The following is an 18,221-nucleotide window of genomic DNA, read 5'->3' on the forward strand; positions in this document are numbered from 1 at the left end:
TTCATACGACATACTATATACACTTCATATGACATACTATATACACTTCATACGTCCTACTATATACACTTCATATGACACTCTATATACACTTCATATGACACTCTATATACACTTCATATGACATACTATATACACTTCATACGACACTCTATATACACTTCATATGACACTCTATATACACTTCATATTTCACTCTATATACACTTCATACGACACTCTATATACACTTCATACGACACTCTATATACACTTCATATGACATACTATATACACTTCATATGACACTCTATATACACTTCATATGACATACTATATACACTTCATATGACATACTATATACACTTCATATGACATTATATATACACTTCATATGACATACTATATACACTTCATACGACATACTATATACACTTCATATGACACTCTATATACACTTCATATGACATACTATATACACTTCATATGACATACTATATACACTTTATATGTCATTATATATACACTTCATATGTCATTATATATACACTTCATACGACACTCTATATACACTTCATATGTCATTATATATACACTTCATATGTCATACTATATACACTTCATATGACATACTATATACACTTCATATGTCATTATATATACACTTCATACGACACTCTATATACACTTCATATGTCATTATATATACACTTCATATGACACTTTATATACATTTCATATGTCATTATATATACACTTCATATGTCATACTATATACACTTCATATGACATACTATATACACTTCATATGTCATTATATATACACTTCATACGACACTCTATATACACTTCATATGTCATTATATATACACTTCATACGACACTCTATATACACTTCATATGTCATTATATATACACTTCATATGACACTCTATATACACTTCATACGACACTCTATATACACTTCATATGTCATTATATATAAACTTCATACGACACTCTATATACACTTCATATGTCATTATATATACACTTCATACGACATTCTATATACACTTCATATGTCATTATATATACACTTCATATGTCATTATATATACACTTCATACGACATACTATATACACTTCATACGACACTCTATATACACTTCATATGACATACTATATACACTTCATATGACATTATATATACACTTCATATGTCATTATATATACACTTCATACGACACTCTATATACACTTCATACGACACTCTATATACACTTCATATTTCATACTATATACACTTTATATGACATACTATATACACTTCATATGTCATTATATATACACTTCATATGACATACTATATACACTTCATATGACTTACTATATACACTTCATATGACATACTATATACACATCATATGACATACTATATACACTTCATACGACACTCTATATACACTTCATACGACATACTATATACACTTCATATGTCATACTATATACACTTCATATTACACTCTATATACACTTCATATGTCACTCTATATACACTTCATATGACATACTATATACACTTCATATGTCATACTATATACACTTCATATGACATACTATATACACTTCATATGACATACTATATACACTTCATACGACACTCTATATACACTTCATATGTCATACTATATACACTTCATATGACATACTATATATACTTCATATGTCATACTATATACACTTCATATGACATACTATATACACTTCATATGACATACTATATACACTTCATATATCATACTATATACATTTCATATGACATACTATATACACTTCATATATCATACTATATACACTTCATATGACATTCTATATACACTTCATATGACATACTATATACACTTTATATGACATACTATATACACTTCATACGACACTCTATATACACTTCATATGACATACTATATACACTTCATATGCCATACTATATACACTTCATATGACATACTATATACACTTCATATGACATTATATATACACTTCATATGACATACTATATACACTTCATATGACAAACTATATACACTTCATATGACATACTATATATACTTCATATGTCATACTATATACACTTCATATGACATACTATATACACTTCATATGACACTCTATATACACTTTATATGACACTCTATATACACTTCATATGACATACTATATACACTTCATATGTCATACTATATACACTTCATATGTCATACTATATACACTTTATATGTCATACTATATACACTTCATATGACACTCTATATACACTTCATATGACACTCTATATACACTTCATATGTCATACTATATACACTTCATATGACACTCTATATACACTTCATACGACACTCTATATACACTTCATATGACACTCTATATACACTTCATATGTCATACTATATACACTTCATACGACACTCTATATACACTTCATATGACACTCTATATACACTTCATATGACACTCTGTATACACTTCATATGACATACTATATACACTTCATATGACATACTATATACACTTCATATGTCATTATATATACACTTCATATGACATACTATATACACTTCATATGTCATACTATATACACTTCATACGTCATACTATATACACTTCATATGTCATACTATATACACTTCATACGTCATACTATATACACTTCATATGTCATTATATATACACTTCATATGACATACTATATACACTTCATATGTCATTACAGTGAGTGCAGAATTATTAGGCAAATGAGTATTTTGACCACATCATCCTCTTTATGCATGTTGTCTTACTCCAAGCTGTATAGGCTTGAAAGCCTACTACCAATTAAACATATTAGGTGATGTGCATCTCTGTAATGAGAAGGTGTGTGGTCTAATGACATCAACACCCTATATCAGGTGTGCATAATTATTAGGCAACTTCCTTTCTTTTGGCAAAATGGGTCAAAAGAAGGACTTGACAGGCTCAGAAAAGTCAAAAATAGTGAGATATCTTGCAGAGGGATGCAGCACTCTTAAAATTGCAAAGCTTCTAAAGCGTGATCATCGAACAATCAAGTGTTTCATTCAAAATAGTCAACAGGGTCGCAAGAAGCGTGTGGAAAAACCAAGGCGCAAACTAACTGCCCATGAACTGAGAAAAGTCAAGCGTGCAGCTGCCAAGATGCCACTTGCCACCAGTTTGGCCATATTTCAGAGCTGCAACATCACTGGAGTGCCCAAAAGCACAAGGTGTGCAATACTCAGAGACATGGCCAAGGTAAGAAAGGCTGAAAGACGACCACCACTGAACAAGACACACAAGCTGAAACGTCAAGACTGGGCCAAGAAATATCTCAAGACTGATTTTTCTAAGGTTTTATGGACTGATGAAATGAGAGTGAGTCTTGATGGACCAGATGGATGGGCCCGTGGCTGGATTGGTAAAGGGCAGAGAGCTCCAGTCCGACTCAGACGCCAGCAAGGTGGAGGTGGAGTACTGGTTTGGGCTGGTATCATCAAAGATGAGCTTGTGGGGCCTTTTCGGGTTGAGGATGGAGTCAAGCTCAACTCCCAGTCCTACTGCCAGTTTCTGGAAGACACCTTCTTCAAGCAGTGGTACAGGAAGAAGTCTGCATCCTTCAAGAAAAACATGATTTTCATGCAGGACAATGCTCCATCACACGCGTCCAAGTACTCCACAGCGTGGCTGGCAAGAAAGGTTATAAAAGAAGAAAATCTAATGACATGGCCTCCTTGTTCACCTGATCTGAACCCCATTGAGAACCTGTGGTCCATCATCAAATGTGAGATTTACAAGGAGGGAAAACAGTACACCTCTCTGAACAGTGTCTGGGAGGCTGTGGTTGCTGCTGCACGCAATGTTGATGGTGAACAGATCAAAAGACTGACAGAATCCATGGATGGCAGGCTTTTGAGTGTCCTTGCAAAGAAAGGTGGCTATATTGGTCACTGATTTGTTTTTGTTTTGTTTTTGAATGTCAGAAATGTATATTTGTGAATGTTGCGATGTTATATTGGTTTCACTGGTAAAAATAAATAATTGAAATGGGTATATATTTGTTTTTTGTTAAGTTGCCTAATAATTATGCACAGTAATAGTCACCTGCACACACAGATATCCCCCTAAAATAGCTATAACTAAAAACAAACTAAAAACTACTTCCAAAACTATTCAGCTTTGATATTAATGAGTTTTTTAGGTTCATTGAGAACATGGTTCTTGTTCAATAATAAAATTAATCCTCAAAAATACAACTTGCCTAATAATTCTGCACTCCCTGTATATATACACTTCATATGTCATACTATATACACTTCATATGTCATACTATATACACTTCATACGTCATACTATATACACTTCATATGTCATACTATATACACTTGATATGACATACTATATACACTTCATACGTCATACTATATACACTTCATATGTCATACTATATACACTTCATATGTCATACTTTATACACTTCATATGTCACTCTATATACACTTCATATGACACTCTATATACACTTTATATGTCATATTATATACACTTCATACGACACTCTATATACACTTCATATGACACTCTATTACACTTCATACGACACTCTATATACACTTCATATGTCATTATATATACACTTCATATAACACTCTATATACACTTCATATGTCATTATATATACACTTCATATGACACTCTATATACACTTCATATGACATACTATATACACTTCATACGACACTCTATATACACTTCATATGTCATACTATATACACTTCATATGTCATACTATATACACTTCATATGACATACTATGTACACTTCATATGACATACTATATACACTTCATATGTCACTCTATATACACTTCATATGTCATACTATATACACTTGATATGACATACTATATACACTTCATACGTCATACTATATACACTTCATATGTCATACTATATACACTTCATATGTCACTCTATATACACTTCATATGACATACATATGACATACTATATACACTTCATACGACACGCTATATACACTTTATATGACATTATATATACACTTCATATGTCATACTACATACACTTTATATGTCATTATATACACTTAATATGTCATACTATATACACTTTATATGTCATTATATATACACTTCATATGTCATACTATATACACTTCATATGTCATTATATATACACTTCATATGTCATACTATATACACTTCATATGTCATTATATATACACTTCATATGTCATACTATATACACTTCATATGTCAAACTATATACACTTCATATGTCATTATATATACACTTTATATGTCATTCTATATACACTTTATATGACATACTATATACACTTCATATGTCATTATATATACACTTTATATGTCATACTATATACACTTTATATGACATACTATATACACTTCATATGTCATTATATATACACTTCATATGTCATACATTATACACTTCATATGTCATTATATATACATTTCATATGTCATACTATATACACTTCATATGACATTATATATACACTTTATATGTCATACTATATACACTTCATACAACACTCTATATACACTTCATATGATATACTATATACACTTTATATGACACTCTATAGACACTTCATATGTCATACTATATACACTTTATATGACATACTATATACACTTTATATGTCATACTATATACACTTTATATGACACTCTATATACACTTCATATGTCATACTATATACACTTTATATGACATACTATATACACTTTATATGACATACTATATACATATTATATGTCATACTATATACACTTCATATGACACTCTATATACACTTCATATGTCATACTATATACACTTCATATGACACTCTATGTACACTTCATATGTCATACTATATACACTTCATATGTCATAATATATACACTTCATATTTCATACTATATACACTTCATATGACATACTATATACACTTCATAAGACATACTATATACACTTCATATGTCATACTATATACACTTCATATGACATACTATATAAACTTCATATGTCACTCTATATACACTTCATATGTCATTATTATATACACTGCATATGACATACTATATACACTTCATATGACACTCTATATACACTTTATATGACACTCTATATACACTTCATATGACACTCTATATACACTTCATATGACACTCTATATACACTTCATATGTCATACTATATACACTTCATATGTCATACTATATACACTTCATATGACACTCTATATACACTTCATACGACACTCTATATACACTTCATATGACACTCTATATACACTTCATATGTCATACTATATACACTTCATACGACACTCTATATACACTTCATATGACACTCTATATACACTTCATATGACACTCTATATACACTTCATATGACATACTATATGCACTTCATATGACATACTATATACACTTCATATGTCATTATATATACACTTCATATGACATACTATATACACTTCATATGTCATACTATATACACTTCATACGTCATACTATATACACTTCATATCTCATACTATATACACTTCATACGTCATACTATATACACTTCATATGTCATACTATATACACTTCATACGTCATACTATATACACTTCATATGTCATTATATATACACTTCATATGACATACTATATACACTTCATATGTCATTATATATACACTTCATATGTCATACTATATACACTTCATATGTCATACTATATACACTTCATACGTCATACTATATACACTTCATACGTCATACTATATACACTTCATATGTCATACTATATACACTTCATATGTCATACTATATACACTTCATATGTTACTCTATATACACGTCATATGACATACTATATACACTTCATACGACACTCTATATACACTTCATATGTCATACTATATACACTTCATATGACACTCTATTACACTTCATACGACACTCTATATACACTTCATATGTCATTATATATACACTTCATATAACACTCTATATACACTTCATATGTCATTATATATACACTTCATATGACACTCTATATACACTTCATATGACATACTATATACACTTCATACGACACTCTATATACACTTCATAAGTCATACTATATACACTTCATATGTCATACTATATACACTTCATATGACATACTATGTACACTTCATATGACATACTATATACACTTCATATGTCACACTATATACACTTCATATGTCATACTATATACACTTCATATGACACTCTATATACACTTCATATGACACTCTATATACACTTCATATGTCATTATATATACACTTCATACGACACTCTATATACACTTCATATGACACTCTATATACACTTCATATGACATACTATATACACTTCATATGACACTCTATATACACTTCATATGACATACTATATACACTTCATATGACATTATATATACACTTCATACGACATACTATATACACTTCATATGACATACTATATACACTTCATATGACATTATATATACACTTCATATGACATACTATATACACTTCATATGACATACTATATACACTTCATACGACACTCTATATATACTTCATATGACATACTATATACACTTCATATGACATTATATATACACTTCATACGACACTCTATATACACTTCATTTGACATACTATATACACTTCATATGACATTATATATACACTTCATATGACATACTATATACACTTCATATGACATACTATATACACTTCATATGACATTATATATACACTTCATATGACATACTATATACACTTCATATGACATACTATATACACTTCATATGACATACTATATACACTTCATATGACATACTATATACACTTTATATGACATTATATATACACTTCATATGTCATACTACATACACTTTATATGTCATTATATACACTTAATATGTCATACTATATACACTTTATATGTCATTATATATACACTTCATATGTCATACTATATACACTTCATATGTCATTATATATACACTTCATATGTCATACTATATACACTTCATATGTCATTATATATACACTTCATATGTCATACTATATACACTTCATATGTCAAACTATATACACTTCATATGTCATTATATATACACTTTATATGTCATTCTATATACACTTTATATGACATACTATATACACTTCATATGTCATTATATATACACTTTATATGTCATACTATATACACTTTATATGACATACTATATACACTTCATATGTCATTATATATACACTTCATATGTCATACATTATACACTTCATATGTCATTATATATACATTTCATATGTCATACTATATACACTTCATATGACATTATATATACACTTTATATGTCATACTATATACACTTCATACAACACTCTATATACACTTCATATGATATACTATATACACTTTATATGACACTCTATATACACTTCATATGTCATACTATATACACTTTATATGACATACTATATACACTTTATATGTCATACTATATACACTTTATATGACACTCTATATACACTTCATATGTCATACTATATACACTTTATATGACATACTATATACACTTTATATGACATACTATATACATATTATATGTCATACTATATACACTTCATATGACACTCTATATACACTTCATATGTCATACTATATACACTTCATATGACACTCTATGTACACTTCATATGTCATACTATATACACTTCATATGTCATAATATATACACTTCATATTTCATACTATATACACTTCATATGACATACTATATACACTTCATAAGACATACTATATACACTTCATATGTCATACTATATACACTTCATATGACATACTATATAAACTTCATATGTCACTCTATATACACTTCATATGTCATTATTATATACACTTCATATGACATACTATATACACTTCATATGACACTCTATATACACTTCATATGACACTCTATATACACTTCATATGACACTCTATATACACTTCATATGTCATACTATATACACTTCATATGTCATACTATATACACTTCATATGACACTCTATATACACTTCATACGACACTCTATATACACTTCATATGACACTCTATATACACTTCATATGTCATACTATATACACTTCATACAACACTCTATATACACTTCATATGACACTCTATATACACTTCATATGACACTCTATATACACTTCATATGACATACTATATACACTTCATATGACATACTATATACACTTCATATGTCATTATATATACACTTCATATGACATACTATATACACTTCATATGTCATACTATATATACTTCATACGTCATACTATATACACTTCATATCTCATACTATATACACTTCATACGTCATACTATATACACTTCATATGTCATACTATATACACTTCATACGTCATACTATATACACTTCATATGTCATTATATATACACTTCATATGACATACTATATACACTTCATATGTCATTATATATACACTTCATATGTCATACTATATACACTTCATATGTCATACTATATACACTTCATACGTCATACTATATACACTTCATACGTCATACTATATACACTTCATATGTCATACTATATACACTTCATATGTTACTCTATATACACGTCATATGACATACTATATACACTTCATACGACACTCTATATATACTTCATATGTCATACTATATACACTTCATATGACACTCTATTACACTTCATACGACACTCTATATACACTTCATATGTCATTATATATACACTTCATATAACACTCTATATACACTTCATATGTCATTATATATACACTTCATATGACACTCTATATACACTTCATATGACATACTATATACACTTCATACGACACTCTATATACACTTCATATGTCATACTATATACACTTCATATGTCATACTATATACACTTCATATGACATACTATGTACACTTCATATGACATACTATATACACTTCATATGTCACACTATATACACTTCATATGTCATACTATATACACTTCATATGACACTCTATATACACTTCATATGACACTCTATATACACTTCATATGTCATTATATATACACTTCATACGACACTCTATATACACTTCATATGACACTCTATATACACTTCATATGACATACTATATACACTTCATATGACACTCTATATACACTTCATATGACATACTATATACACTTCATATGACATTATATATACACTTCATACGACATACTATATACACTTCATATGACATACTATATACACTTCATATGACATTATATATACACTTCATATGACATACTATATACACTTCATTTGACATACTATATACACTTCATACGACACTCTATATATACTTCATATGACATACTATATACACTTCATATGACATTATATATACACTTCATACGACACTCTATATACACTTCATTTGACATACTATATACACTTCATATGACATTATATATACACTTCATATGACATACTATATACACTTCATATGACATACTATATACACTTCATATGACATTATATATACACTTCATATGACATACTATATACACTTCATATGACATACTATATACACTTCATATGACATACTATATACACTTCATATGACATTATATATACACTTCATATGACATACTATATACACTTTATATGACATACTATATACACTTCATACGACACTCTATATACACTTCATATGTCACTCTATATACACTTCATATGACATACTATATACACTTCATACGACACTATATACACTTCATATGACATTATATATACACTTCATACGACAATCTATATACACTTCATATGACATTATATATACACTTCATATGTCATTATATATACACTTCATATCTCATTATATATACACTTCATATGTCATTATATATACACTTCATATGACACTCTATATACACTTCATATGACATACTATATACACTTCATATGTCACTCTATATACACTTCATATGACATACTATATACACTTCATATGTCATTATATATACACTTCATATGACACTCTATATACACTTCATATGTCATTATATATACACTTCATATGACATACTATATACACTTCATATGACATACTATATATACTTCATATGTCACTCTATATACACTTCATATGACATACTATATACACTTCATATGTCATTATATATACACTTCATATGACACTCTATATACACTTCATATGACATACTATATACACTTCATATGACATACTATATACACTTCATATGTCACTCTATATACACTTCATATGACATACTATATACACTTCATATGTCATTATATATACACTTCATATGACACTCTATATACACTTTATATGACATACTATATACACTTCATATGTCATTATATATACACTTCATACGACACTCTATATACACTTCATATGAAACTCTATATACACTTCATATGCCATTATATATACACTTCATATGACATACTATATACACTTCATATGACACTCTATATACACTTCATATGTTATTATATATTCACTTCATATGACATACTATATACACTTCATATGTCATTATATATACACTTCATATGACATACTATATACACTTCATATGTTACTCTATATACACTTCATATGTCATTATATATACACTTCATATGACATACTATATACACTTCATATGACACTCTATATACACTTCATATGTCATTTATATATACACTTCATATGACATATATACACTTCATACGTCATACTATATACACTTCATATGACACTCTATATACACTTCATATGACATACTATATACACTTCATATGTAACTCTATATACACTTCATATGACGTACTATATACACTTCATATGTCATTATATATACGCTTCATATGTCATACTATATACACTTCATATGTCATTATATATACACTTCATATGTCATACTATATACACTTCATATGTCATACTATATACACTTCATATGACATACTATATACACTTCATATGTCATACTATATACACTTCATATGACATACTATATACACTTCATATGTCATACTATATACACTTCATATGTCATTATATATACACTTCATATGTCATTATATATACACTTCATGTGTCATTATATATACACTTCATATGACATACTATATACACTTCATATGACATACTATATACACTTCATATGACATACTATATACACTTCATATGTCATTATATATACACTTCATATGTCATTATATATACACTTCATATGTCATACTATATACACTTCATATGACACTCTATATACACTTCATATGTCATACTTTATACACTTTATATGACACTCTATATACACTTCGTATGACATATATATATACACTTTATATGTCATACTATATACACTTCATATGTCATACTATATACACTGCATATGTCATACTATATACACTTTATATTACATACTATATACACTTCATATGACACACTATATACACATCATATGTCATACTATATACACTTTATATGTCATACTATATACACTTCATATGACATACAATATACACTTCATATGACACTCTATATACACTTCATATGTCATACTATATATACTTTATATGTCATACTATATACACTTCATATGACATACTATATACACTTCATATGTCATACTATATACACTTTATATGACATACTATATACACTTCATATGTCATACTATATACACTTCATATGACATACTATATACACTTCATATGACATTATATATACACTTCATATGTCATACTATATACACTTCATATGACATACTATATACACTTCATATGACACTCTATATACACTTCATATGTCATATTATATACACTTTATATGTCATATTATATATACTTCATATGTCATACTATATACACTTTATATGACATACTATATACACTTCATATGTCATACTATATACACTTCATATGACATACTATATACACTTTATATGACATACTATATACACTTCATATGTCATACTATATACACTTCATATGTCATACTATATACACTTCATATGACATACTATATACACTTCATATGAAATATTATATACACTTATATGTAATACTATATACACTTCATATGTCATACTATATACACTTTATATGACATACTATATACACTTCATATGTCATACTATATACACTTCATATGTCATTATTATATACACTTCATATGACATACTATATACACTTCATACGACACTCTATATACACTTCATATGACACTCTATATACACTTCATATTTCACTCTATATACACTTCATACGACACTCTATATACACCTCATATGACACTCTATATACACTTCATATGACATACTATATACACTTCATATGACACTCTATATACACTTCATATGACATACTATATACACTTCATATGACATACTATATACACTTTATATGTCATTATATATACACTTCATATGTCATTATATATACACTTCATACGACACTCTATATACACTTCATATGTCATTATATATACACTTCATATGTCATACTATATACACTTCATATGACATACTATATACACTTCATATGTCATTATATATACACTTCATACGACACTCTATATACACTTCATATGTCATTATATATACACTTCATATGACACTTTATATACACTTCATATGTCATTATATATACACTTCATATGTCATACTATATACACTTCATATGACATACTATATACACTTCATATGTCATTATATATACACTTCATACGACACTCTATATACACTTCATATGTCATTATATATACACTTCATACGACACTCTATATACACTTCATATGTCATTATATATACACTTCATATGACACTCTATATACACTTCATACGACACTCTATATACACTTCATATGTCATTATATATAAACTTCATACGACACTCTATATACACTTCATATGTCATTATATATACACTTCATACGACATTCTATATACACTTCATATGTCATTATATATACACTTCATATGTCATTATATATACACTTCATACGACATACTATATACACTTCATACGACACTCTATATACACTTCATATGACATACTATATACACTTCATATGACATTATATATACACTTCATATGTCATTATATATACACTTCATACGACACTCTATATACACTTCATACGACACTCTATATACACTTCATACGACACTCTATATACACTTCATATATCATACTATATACACTTTATATGACATACTATATACACTTCATATGTCATTATATATACACTTCATATGACATACTATATACACTTCATATGACTTACTATATACACTTCATATGACATACTATATACACATCATATGACATACTATATACACTTCATACGACACTCTATATACACTTCATACGACATACTATATACACTTCATATGACATACTATATACACTTCATATGACATACTATATACACTTCATATGACATACTATATACACTTCATACGACACTCTATATACACTTCATACGACATACTATATACAATTCATATGACATACTATATACACTTCATATGTCATTATATATACACTTCATATGACATACTATATACACTTCATACGACACTCTATATACACTTCATATGTCACTCTATATACACTTCATACGACACTCTATATACACTTCATACGACACTCTATATACACTTCATATATCATACTATATACACTTTATATGACATACTATATACACTTCATACGACACTCTATATACACTTCATATGTCATACTATATACACTTCATATGACATACTATATATACTTCATATGTCATACTATATACACTTCATATGACATACTATATACACTTCATATGACATACTATATACACTTCATATATCATACTATATACACTTCATATGACATACTATATACACTTCATATATCATACTATATACACTTCATATGACATTCTATATACACTTCATATGACATACTAAATACACTTTATATGACATACTTTATACACTTCATACGACACTCTATATACACTTCATATGACATACTATATACACTTCATATGCCATACTATATACACTTCATATGACATACTATATACACTTCATATGACATTATATATACACTTCATATGACATACTATATACACTTCATATGACAAACTATATACACTTCATATGACATACTATATACACTTCATATGTCATACTATATACACTTCATATGACATACTATATACACTTCATATGACACTCTATATACACTTTATATGACACTCTATATACACTTCATATGACACTCTATATACACTTCATATGACACTCTATATACACTTCATATGTCATACTATATACACTTCATATGACACTCTATATACACTTCATACGACACTCTATATACACTTCATATGACACTCTATATACACTTCATATGTCATACTATATACACTTCATACGACACTCTATATACACTTCATATGACACTCTATATACACTTCATATGACACTCTGTATACACTTCATATGACATACTATATACACTTCATATGACATACTATATACACTTCATATGTCATTATATATACACTTCATATGACATACTATATACACTTCATATGACATTATATATACACTTTATATGTCATACTATATACACTTCATACGTCATACTATATACACTTCATATGTCATACTATATACACTTCATACGTCATACGATATACACTTCATATGTCATTATATATACACTTCATATGACATACTATATACACTTCATATGTCATTACAGTGAGTGCAGAATTATTAGGCAAATGAGTATTTTGACCACATCATCCTCTTTATGCATGTTGTCTTACTCCAAGCTGTATAGGCTTGAAAGCCTACTACCAATTAAGCATATTAGGTGATGTGCATCTCTGTAATGAGAAGGGGTGTGGTCTAATGACATCAACACCCTATATCAGGTGTGCATAATTATTAGGCAACTTCCTTTCTTTTGGCAAAATGGGTCAAAAGAAGGACTTGACAGGCTCAGAAAAGTCAAAAATAGTGAGATATCTTGCAGAGGGATGCAGCACTCTTAAAATTGCAAAGCTTCTAAAGCGTGATCATCGAACAATCAAGTGTTTCATTCAAAATAGTCAACAGGGTCGCAAGAAGCGTGTGGAAAAACCAAGGCGCAAAATAACTGCCCATGAACTGAGAAAAGTCAAGCGTGCAGCTGCCAAGATGCCACTTGCCACCAGTTTGGCCATATTTCAGAGCTGCAACATCACTGGAGTGCCCAAAAGCACAAGGTGTGCAATACTCAGAGACATGGCCAAGGTAAGAAAGGCTGAAAGACGACCACCACTGAACAAGACACACAAGCTGAAACGTCAAGACTGGGCCAAGAAATATCTCAAGACTGATTTTTCTAAGGTTTTATGGACTGATGAAATGAGAGTGAGTCTTGATGGACCAGATGGATGGGCCCGTGGCTGGATTGGTAAAGGGCAGAGAGCTCCAGTCCAACTCAGACGCCAGCAAGGTGGAGGTGGAGTACTGGTTTGGGCTGGTATCATCAAAGATGAGCTTGTGGGGCCTTTTCGGGTTGAGGATGGAGTCAAGCTCAACTCCCAGTCCTACTGCCAGTTTCTGGAAGACACCTTCTTCAAGCAGTGGTACAGGAAGAAGTCTGCATCCTTCAAGAAAAACATGATTTTCATGCAGGACAATGCTACATCACACGCGTCCAAGTACTCCACAGCGTGGCTGGCAAGAAAGGGTATAAAAGAAGAAAATCTAATGACATGGCCTCCTTGTTCACCTGATCTGAACCCCATTGAGAACCTGTGGTCCATCATCAAATGTGAGATTTACAAGAAGGGAAAACAGTACACCTCTCTGAACAGTGTCTGGGAGGCTGTGGTTGCTGCTGCACGCAATGTTGATGGTGAACAGATCAAAAGACTGACAGAATCCATGGATGGCAGGCTTTTGAGTGTCCTTGCAAAGAAAGGTGGCTATATTGGTCACTGATTTGTTTTTGTTTTGTTTTTGAATGTCAGAAATGTATATTTGTGAATGTTGCGATGTTATATTGGTTTCACTGGTAAAAATAAATAATTGAAATGGGTATATATTTGTTTTTTGTTAAGTTGCCTAATAATTATGCACAGTAATAGTCACCTGCACACACAGATATCCCCCTAAAATAGCTATAACTAAAAACAAACTAAAAACTACTTCCAAAACTATTCAGCTTTGATATTAATGAGTTTTTTAGGTTCATTGAGAACATGGTTCTTGTTCAATAATAAAATTAATCCTCAAAAATACAACTTGCCTAATAATTCTGCACTCCCTGTATATATACACTTCATATGTCATACTATATACACTTCATATGTCATACTATATACACTTCATACGTCATACTATATACACTTCATATGTCATACTATATACACTTGATATGACATACTATATACACTTCATACGTCATACTATATACACTTCATATGTCATACTATATACACTTCATATGTCATACTTTATACACTTCATATGTCACTCTATATACACTTCATATGACATACTATATACACTTCATACGACACTCTATATACACTTCATATGTCATATTATATACACTTCATATGACACTCTATTACACTTCATACGACACTCTATATACACTTCATATGTCATTATATATACACTTCATATAACACTCTATATACACTTCATATGTCATTATATATACACTTCATATGACACTCTATATACACTTCATATGACATACTATATACACTTCATACGACACTCTATATACACTTCATATGTCATACTATATACACTTCATATGTCATACTATATACACTTCATATGACATACTATGTACACTTCATATGACATACTATATACACTTCATATGTCACTCTATATACACTTCATATGTCATACTATATACACTTGATATGACATACTATATACACTTCATACGTCATACTATATACACTTCATATGTCATACTATATACACTTCATATGTCATACTATATACACTTCATATGTCACTCTATATACACTTCATATGACATACATATGACATACTATATACACTTCATACGACACTCTATATACACTTTATATGACATTATATATACACTTCATATGTCATA

This window comes from Bombina bombina, chromosome 2, assembly GCF_027579735.1.
Source record: "Bombina bombina isolate aBomBom1 chromosome 2, aBomBom1.pri, whole genome shotgun sequence".
Taxonomy (NCBI): Eukaryota; Metazoa; Chordata; class Amphibia; order Anura; family Bombinatoridae; genus Bombina; species Bombina bombina.